This window comes from Mchenga conophoros, linkage group LG4 (genome assembly GCF_057382185.1).
Source record: "Mchenga conophoros isolate Kocher_MC1m ecotype Shallow Benthic linkage group LG4, M_conophoros_male_GT1.1, whole genome shotgun sequence".
NCBI lineage: Eukaryota > Metazoa > Chordata > Actinopteri > Cichliformes > Cichlidae > Mchenga > Mchenga conophoros.
Genome location: NC_140529.1, coordinates 18,135,689 through 18,145,310, shown reverse-complemented (window position 1 = coordinate 18,145,310; position 9,622 = coordinate 18,135,689).

The following is a 9,622-nucleotide window of genomic DNA, read 5'->3' as shown; positions in this document are numbered from 1 at the left end:
TGGTTGGAGCAGCTGTGGTTGTGGTTGGAGCAGTTGTTGTTGTTGGTTGCACAGCTGTTGTTGTGGTTGGTGCACCTGTTGTCGTTGTTGGAGCCACAGTTGTCGTGGTTGGAGCAGCTGTTGTGGTTGTTGTTGCCACCGTTGTTGTGGTTGGAGCAGCTGTGGTTGTGGTTGGAGCAGCCGTTGTCGTGGTTGGAGCAGCAGTTGTGGTTGTTGATGCCACCGTTGTTGTGGTTGGAACAGCTGTGGTTGTGGTTGGAGCAGATGTTGTCGTTGTTGGAGCAGCTGTTGTGGTTGTTGGTGCCACCATTGTTGTTGTTGGAGCAGCTGTGGTTGTGGTTGGTGCACCTGTTGTCGTTGTTGGAGTAGCAGTTGTTGTGGTTGGAGCAGGTGTTGTCGTGGTTGGAGCAGCTGTCGTTGTAGTTGGAGCAGCTGTTGTTGTGGTTGGAGCAGCTGTTGTCGTGGTTGGAGAAGCAGTTGTGGTTGTTGATGCCACCGTTGTGGTTGGAGCAGCTGTCGTTGTAGTTGTAGTTGTCGTTGTTGGAGCAGCAGTTGTGGCTGTTGATGCCACTGTTGTTGTGGTTGGAGCAGCTGTGGTTGTGGTTGGAGCAGTTGTTGTTGTTGGTTGCACAGCTGTTGTTGTGGTTGGAGCAGCTGTTGTCGTGGTTGGAGCAGCTGTCGTCGTGGTTGGAGCAGCTGTCGTTGTTGTTGGAGCAGCTGTAGTTGTGGTTGGTGCACCTGTTGTCGTTGTTGGAGTAGCAGTTGTTGTGGTTGGAGCAGCTGTGGTTGTGGTTGGAGGAGCTGTTGTCGTGGGTGGAGCAGCAGTTGTCGTGGTTGGAGCAGCTTTTGTCGTGGTTGGAGCAGCTGTTGTCGTGGTTGGAGCAGCTGTTGTGGTTGTTGGTGCCACCATTGTTGTTGTTGGAGCAGCTGTGGTAGTGGTTGGTGCACCTGTTGTCGTTGTTGGAGTAGCAGTTGTTGTGGTTGGAGCAGCTGTTGTCGTGGTTGGAGCAGCTGTTGTTGTGGATGGAGCAGCAGTTGTGGTTGTTGATGCCATCGTTGTTGTGGTTGGAGCAGATGTTGTCGTTGTTGGAGCAGCTGTAGTTGTGGTTGGTGCAGCTGTGGTTGTGGTTGGAGGAGCTGTTGTCGTGGGTGGAGCAGCAGTTGTCGTGGTTGGAGCAGCTTTTGTCGTGGTTGGAGCAGCTGTTGTCGTGGTTGGAGCAGCTGTTGTGGTTGTTGGTGCCACCATTGTTGTTGTTGGAGCAGCTGTGGTTGTGGTTGGAGCAGCAGTTGTGGTTGTTGATGCCATCGTTGTTGTGGTTGGAGCAGCTGTCGTTGTTGTTGGAGCAGCTGTAGTTGTGGTTGGTGCACCTGTTGTCGTTGTTGGAGCCACAGTTGTCGTGGTTGGAGCAATTGTTGTTGTGGATGGAGCAGCAGTTGTGGTTGTTGATGCCATCGTTGTTGTGGTTGGAGCAGCTGTCGTTGTTGTTGGAGCAGCTGTAGTTGTGGTTGGTGCACCTGTTGTCGTTGTTGGAGCCACAGTTGTCGTGGTTGGAGCAGCTGTTGTGGTTGTTGTTGCCACTGTTGTTGTGGTTGGAGCAGCTGTGGTTGTGGTTGGAGCAGTTGTTGTTGTTGGTTGCACAGCTGTTGTTGTGGTTGGAGCAGCTGTTGTCGTGGTTGGAGCAGCTGTCGTTGTTGTTGGAGCAGCTGTAGTTGTGGTTGGTGCACCTGTTGTCGTTGTTGGAGTAGCAGTTGTTGTGGTTGGAGCAGCTGTGGTTGTGGTTGGAGGAGCTGTTGTCGTGGGTGGAGCAGCAGTTGTCGTGGTTGGAGCAGCTTTTGTCGTGGTTGGAGCAGCTGTTGTCGTGGTTGGAGCAGCTGTTGTGGTTGTTGGTGCCACCATTGTTGTTGTTGGAGCAGCTGTGGTAGTGGTTGGTGCACCTGTTGTCGTTGTTGGAGTAGCAGTTGTTGTGGTTGGAGCAGCTGTTGTCGTGGTTGGAGAAGCTGTTGTTGTGGATGGAGCAGCAGTTGTGGTTGTTGATGCCATCGTTGTTGTGGTTGGAGCAGCTGTCGTTGTTGTTGGAGCAGCTGTAGTTGTGGTTGGTGCACCTGTTGTCGTTGTTGGAGCCACAGTTGTCGTGGTTGGAGCAGCTGTTGTGGTTGTTGTTGCCACCGTTGTTGTGGTTGGAGCAGCTGTGGTTGTGGTTGGAGCAGTTGTTGTTGTTGGTTGCACAGCTGTGGTTGTGGTTGGAGCAGCTGTTGTCGTGGTTGGAGCAGCTGTTGTTGTGGATGGAGCAGCGGTTGTGGTTGTTGATGCCACCGTTGTTGTGGTTGGAACAGCTGTGGTTGTGGTTGGAGCAGATGTTGTCGTTGTTGGAGCAGCTGTTGTGGTTGTTGGTGCCACCATTGTTGTTGTTGGAGCAGCTGTGGTTGTGGTTGGTGCACCTGTTGTCGTTGTTGGAGTAGCAGTTGTTGTGGTTGGAGCAGGTGTTGTCGTGGTTGGAGCAGCTGTCGTTGTAGTTGGAGCAGCTGTTGTTGTGGTTGGAGCAGCTGTTGTCGTGGTTGGAGAAGCAGTTGTGGTTGTTGATGCCACCGTTGTGGTTGGAGCAGCTGTCGTTGTAGTTGTAGTTGTCGTTGTTGGAGCAGCAGTTGTGGCTGTTGATGCCACTGTTGTTGTGGTTGGAGCAGCTGTGGTTGTGGTTGGAGCAGTTGTTGTTGTTGGTTGCACAGCTGTTGTTGTGGTTGGAGCAGCTGTTGTCATGGTTGGAGCAGCTGTCGTCGTGGTTGGAGCAGCTGTCGTTGTTGTTGGAGCAGCTGTAGTTGTGGTTGGTGCACCTGTTGTCGTTGTTGGAGTAGCAGTTGTTGTGGTTGGAGCAGCTGTGGTTGTGGTTGGAGGAGCTGTTGTCGTGGGTGGAGCAGCAGTTGTCGTGGTTGGAGCAGCTTTTGTCGTGGTTGGAGCAGCTGTTGTCGTGGTTGGAGCAGCTGTTGTGGTTGTTGGTGCCACCATTGTTGTTGTTGGAGCAGCTGTGGTAGTGGTTGGTGCACCTGTTGTCGTTGTTGGAGTAGCAGTTGTTGTGGTTGGAGCAGCTGTTGTCGTGGTTGGAGCAGCTGTTGTTGTGGATGGAGCAGCAGTTGTGGTTGTTGATGCCATCGTTGTTGTGGTTGGAGCAGCTGTCGTTGTTGTTGGAGCAGCTGTAGTTGTGGTTGGTGCACCTGTTGTCGTTGTTGGAGCCACAGTTGTCGTGGTTGGAGCAGCTGTTGTGGTTGTTGTTGCCACCGTTGTTGTGGTTGGAGCAGCTGTGGTTGTGGTTGGAGCAGTTGTTGTTGTTGGTTGCACAGCTGTGGTTGTGGTTGGAGCAGCTGTTGTCGTGGTTGGAGCAGCTGTTGTTGTGGATGGAGCAGCGGTTGTGGTTGTTGATGCCACCGTTGTTGTGGTTGGAACAGCTGTGGTTGTGGTTGGAGCAGATGTTGTCGTTGTTGGAGCAGCTGTTGTGGTTGTTGGTGCCACCATTGTTGTTGTTGGAGCAGCTGTGGTTGTGGTTGGTGCACCTGTTGTCGTTGTTGGAGTAGCAGTTGTTGTGGTTGGAGCAGCTGTTGTCGTGGTTGGAGCAGCTGTCGTTGTAGTTGGAGCAGCTGTTGTTGTGGTTGGAGCAGCTGTTGTCATGGTTGGAGAAGCAGTTGTGGTTGTTGATGCCACCGTTGTGGTTGGAGCAGCTGTCGTTGTAGTTGTAGTTGTCGTTGTTGGAGCAGCAGTTGTGGCTGTTGATGCCACTGTTGTTGTGGTTGGAGCAGCTGTGGTTGTGGTTGGAGCAGTTGTTGTTGTTGTTTGCACAGCTGTTGTTGTGGTTGGAGCAGCTGTGGTTGTGGTTGGTGCACCTGTTGTCGTTGTTGGAGTAGCAGTTGTTGTGGTTGGAGCAGCTGTTGTCGTGGTTGGAGCAGCTGTTGTTGTGGATGGAGCAGCAGTTGTGGTTGTTGATGCCATCGTTGTTGTGGTTGGAGCAGCTGTCGTTGTTGTTGGAGCAGCTGTAGTTGTGGTTGGTGCACCTGTTGTCGTTGTTGGAGCCACAGTTGTCGTGGTTGGAGCAGCTGTTGTGGTTGTTGTTGCCACCGTTGTTGTGGTTGGAGCAGCTGTCGTTGTTGTTGGAGCAGCTGTAGTTGTGGTTGGTGCACCTGTTGTCGTTGTTGGAGCCACAGTTGTTGTGGTTGGAGCAGCTGTTGTGGTTGTTGTTGCCACCGTTGTTGTGGTTGGAGCAGCTGTGGTTGTGGTTGGAGCAGCTGTGGTTGTGGTTGGAGCAGCTGTTGTCGTGGTTGGAGCAGCTGTAGTTGTGGTTGGTGCACCTGTTGTCGTTGTTGGAGCCACAGTTGTCGTGGTTGGAGCAGCTGTTGTGGTTGTTGTTAACACCGTTGTTGTGGTTGGAGCAGCTGTGGTTGTGGTTGGAGCAGCTGTTGTCGTGGTTGGAGCAGCTGTTGTTGTGGATGGAGCAGCAGTTGTGGTTGTTGATGCCATCGTTGTTGTGGTTGGAGCAGCTGTCGTTGTTGTTGGAGCAGCTGTAGTTGTGGTTGGTGCACCTGTTGTCGTTGTTGGAGCCACAGTTGTCGTGGTTGGAGCAGCTGTTGTGGTTGTTGTTGCCACCGTTGTTGTGGTTGGAGCAGCTGTGGTTGTGGTTGGAGCAGTTGTTGTTGTTGGTTGCACAGCTGTTGTTGTGGTTGGTGCACCTGTTGTCGTTGTTGGAGCCACAGTTGTCGTGGTTGGAGCAGCTGTTGTGGTTGTTGTTGCCACCGTTGTTGTGGTTGGAGCAGCTGTGGTTGTGGTTGGAGCAGCCGTTGTCGTGGTTGGAGCAGCAGTTGTGGTTGTTGATGCCACCGTTGTTGTGGTTGGAACAGCTGTGGTTGTGGTTGGAGCAGATGTTGTCGTTGTTGGAGCAGCTGTTGTGGTTGTTGGTGCCACCATTGTTGTTGTTGGAGCAGCTGTGGTTGTGGTTGGTGCACCTGTTGTCGTTGTTGGAGTAGCAGTTGTTGTGGTTGGAGCAGGTGTTGTCGTGGTTGGAGCAGCTGTCGTTGTAGTTGGAGCAGCTGTTGTTGTGGTTGGAGCAGCTGTTGTCGTGGTTGGAGAAGCAGTTGTGGTTGTTGATGCCACCGTTGTGGTTGGAGCAGCTGTCGTTGTAGTTGTAGTTGTCGTTGTTGGAGCAGCAGTTGTGGCTGTTGATGCCACTGTTGTTGTGGTTGGAGCAACTGTCGTTGTGGTTGGAGCAGTTGTTGTTGTTGGTTGCACAGCTGTTGTTGTGGTTGGAGCAGCTGTTGTCGTGTTTGGAGCAGCTGTCGTCGTGGTTGGAGCAGCTGTCGTTGTTGTTGGAGCAGCTGTAGTTGTGGTTGGTGCACCTGTTGTCGTTGTTGGAGTAGCAGTTGTTGTGGTTGGAGCAGCTGTGGTTGTGGTTGGAGGAGCTGTTGTCGTGGTTGGAGCAGCTGTTGTCGTGGTTGGAGCAGCTGTTGTGGTTGTTGGTGCCACCATTGTTGTTGTTGGAGCAGCTGTGGTAGTGGTTGGTGCACCTGTTGTCGTTGTTGGAGTAGCAGTTGTTGTGGTTGGAGCAGCTGTTGTCGTGGTTGGAGCAGCTGTTGTTGTGGATGGAGCAGCAGTTGTGGTTGTTGATGCCATCGTTGTTGTGGTTGGAGCAGATGTTGTCGTTGTTGGAGCAGCTGTAGTTGTGGTTGGTGCAGCTGTTGTCGTTGTTGGAGCCACAGTTGTCGTGGTTGGAGCAGCTGTTGTGGTTGTTGTTGCCACCGTTGTTGTGGTTGGAGCAGCTGTTGTCGTGGTTGGAGTAGCTGTTGTTGTGGATGGAGCAGCAGTTGTGGTTGTTGATGCCATCGTTGTTGTGGTTGGAGCAGCTGTCGTTGTTGTTGGAGCAGCTGTAGTTGTGGTTGGTGCACCTGTTGTCGTTGTTGGAGCCACAGTTGTCGTGGTTGGAGCAGCTGTTGTGGTTGTTGTTGCCACCGTTGTTGTGGTTGGAGCAGCTGTGGTTGTGGTTGGAGCAGTTGTTGTTGTTGGTTGCACAGCTGTTGTTGTGGTTGGTGCACCTGTTGTCGTTGTTGGAGCCACAGTTGTCGTGGTTGGAGCAGCTGTTGTGGTTGTTGTTGCCACCGTTGTTGTGGTTGGAGCAGCTGTGGTTGTGGTTGGAGCAGTAGTTGTGGTTGGTGCACCTGGTGTTGTTGTTGGAGTAGCAGTTGTTGTGGTTAGAGCAGCAGTTGTGGTTGTTGTTGCCACCGTTGTTGTGGTTGAAGCAGCTGTGGTCGTGGTTGGAGAAGCAGTTGTGGTTGTTGATGCCACCGTTGTGGTTGGAGCAGCTGTCGTTGTAGTTGGAGCAGCTGTTGTTGTGGTTGGAGCAGCTGTTGTCGTGGTTGGAGAAGCAGTTGTGGTTGTTGATGCCACCGTTGTGGTTGGAGCAGCTGTCGTTGTAGTTGGAGCAGCTGTTGTTGTGGTTGGAGCAGCTGTCGTTGTGGTTGGAGCAGCTGTGGTTGTGGTTGGAGCAGCTGTTGTCGTGGTTGGAGCAGCTGTTGTCGTGGATGGAGCAGCAGCTGTGGTTGTTGATGCCACCGTAGTTGTGGTTGGAGCAGCTGTGGTTGTGGTTGGTTCACCTGTTGTCGTTGTTGGAGTAGCAGTTGTTGTGGTTGGAGCAGCCGTTGTCGTGGTTGGAGCAGCTGTTGTGGTTGTTGATGCCACCGTTGTTGTGGTTGGAACAGCTGTGGTTGTGGTTGGAGCAGATGTTGTCGTTGTTGGAGCAGCTGTTGTGGTTGTTGATGCCACCGTTGTTGTGGTTGGAACAGCTGTGGTTGTGGTTGGAGCAGATGTTGTCGTTGTTGGAGCAGCTGTTGTGGTTGTTGGTGCCACCATTGTTGTTGTTGGAGCAGCTGTGGTTGTGGTTGGTGCACCTGTTGTCGTTGTTGGAGTAGCAGTTGTTGTGGTTGGAGCAGCTGTTGTCGTGGTTGGAGCAGCTGTTGTTGTGGATGGAGCAGCAGTTGTGGTTGTTGATGCCATCGTTGTTGTGGTTGGAGCAGCTGTCGTTGTTGTTGGAGCAGCTGTAGTTGTGGTTGGTGCACCTGTTGTCGTTGTTGGACTCACAGTTGTTGTGGTTGGAGCAGCTGTGGTTGTGGTTGGAGGAGCTTTTGTCGTGGGTGGAGCAGCAGTTGTCGTGGTTGAAGCAGCTGTTGTCGTGGTTGGAGCAGCAGTTGTCGTGGTTGGAGCAGCTGTTGTGGTTGTTGTTGCCACCGTTGTTGTGGTTGGAGCAGCTGTGGTTGTGGTTGGAGCAGTAGTTGTGGTTGGTGCACCTGGTGTTGTTGTTGGAGTAGCAGTTGTTGTGGTTAGAGCAGCAGTTGTGGTTGTTGGTTCCACCGTTGCTGTCGTTGGAGCAGCTGTGGTTTGAGCAGCTGTGGTTGTGGTTAGAGCAGCAGTTGTGGTTGTTGTTGCCACCGTTGTTGTGGTTGAAGCAGCTGTGGTTGTGGTTGGAGCAGCTGTTGTTGTGGTTGGAGCAGCTGTTGTTGTGGTTGGAGCAGCTGTGGTTGTGGTTGGAGCAGCTGTTGTCGTGGTTGGAGCAGCTGTTGTCGTGGATGGAGCAGCAGTTGTGGTTGTTGATGCCACCGTAGTTGTGGTTGGAGCAGCTGTCGTTGTGGTTGGAGCAGCTGTGGTTGTGGTTGGTGCACCTGTTGTCGTTGTTGGAGTAGCAGTTGTTGTGGTTGGAGCAGCCGTTGTCGTGGTTGGAGCAGCAGTTGTGGTTGTTGATGCCACCGTTGTTGTGGTTGGAACAGCTGTGGTTGTGGTTGGAGCAGATGTTGTCGTTGTTGGAGCAGCTGTTGTGGTTGTTGGTGCCACCATTGTTGTTGTTGGAGCAGCTGTGGTTGTGGTTGGTGCACCTGTTGTCGTTGTTGGAGTAGCAGTTGTTGTGGTTGGAGCAGCTGTTGTCGTGGTTGGAGCAGCTGTTGTTGTTGTTGGAGCAGCTGTTGTTGGTGGTGGTGCAACTGTTGTTGTGGTGGGAGCAGCTGTGGTTGTGGTTGGTGCACATGTTGTCGTTTTTGGAGTAGCAGTTGTTGTGGTTGGAGCAGCTGTTGTCGTGGTTGGAGCAGCTGTTGTCGTGGTTGGAGCAGCAGTTGTGGTTGTTGATGCCACTGTTGTTGTGGTTGGAGCAGCTGTGGTTGTGGTTGGTGCACCTGGTGTTGTTGTTGGAGCAGCAGTTGTTGTGGTTGGTTCCACCGTTGCTGTCGTTGGAGCAGCTGTGGTTTGAGCAGCTGTGGTTGTGGTTGGAGCAGCAGTTGTGGCTGTTGATGCCACTGTTGTTGTGGTTGGAGCAGCTGTGGTTGTGGTTGGAGCAGTCGTTGTTTTTGGTTGCACAGCTGTTGTTGTGGTTGGAGCAGCTGTTGTTGTGGTTGGAGCAGCAGTTGTCGTGGTTGGAGCAGCTGTTGTCGTGGTTGGAGCAGCAGTTGTGGTTGTTGGAGCAGCAGTTGTGGTTGTTGGTGCCACCGTTGTTGTGGTTGGTGCTGCAGTTGTTATGGTTGGAGCAGCGGTGGTTGTGGTTGGAGCAGCTGTTGTTGTTGTTGGTGCAGCTGTTGTCGTTGTTGGAGCAGCAGACGTTGTTGTTGGAGCAGCTGTGGTGGTGGTTGGTGCCACAGTGGTTGTAGTTGGAGCGGCTGTTGTTGTTGTTGGAGCAGCTGTGGTTGTGGTTGGTGCTGCAGTTGTTGTGGGTAAAGTACAGGTTGGTCCACTTTTTATGGTACCAACACTCTGCATGAAAGGTAGAGAACCCAGGCTTGAAGCAACTGCACACAGGGTGCTGGATGCACAGCCGTAAGCTGGAAAATCATTGGTGCCATCGTTCACTGTAGATGAAAAATCCCAGTTTCAACAATTTCACATATTTTTAGACATACATGACTGTGTAGTAGCCTTTGAAAATCAAGACATACTTATATAAAATTATAATATTAATGGGTATAAGTTCGAAAAGTTTTCGAGGCATCATTTCAGTCAGTTGTTTGGTGACTGTCAAATTTAAGTTATTGAAAACATGTACTCACAATGTCAGAACCCAAATGGATTTCCTTTTAATGAACAGTGTTCCTACACTCGGTGTTCTATTATCACATATGTTTTTTTTTCCATTTAAAGCAGGTAACTGATTTTTCCATCATCATGAAATCAAAGTGCTCCTCTTGATGTTTTCATGTGTATTTTCTTTACTTTGCTCTTTTTTTGATGGACATTTATCTCTTTGTTTTCAGCTCTTGTTTTATACAAATGATTAGTCATGACAATAACTGACAGATTAATCACTACCTCCATGCTTCAAATATTTCGGGAATACTTCTTAACTAATATATTTATGTGTTGTGGAAAAATATGTATCATTTCCTACACTGATTATCAAATCTTCATCTTTAACGATTTAAAGTACAAAATCACATTCATTACAAATACGGATAAAATGCTTGGTTATGTTTTTCCTGACTGATTGAAAAAAAAGAATGTTTGTTGAATTTATTTTATGCAAAAACCAAATTTAAAGATGCTTTTTGTTAAAGTATGCATGATGAAGACTCACTCATTGATTGAAAGCATTGGTCCTGCACTCCCTGACATTGCAAT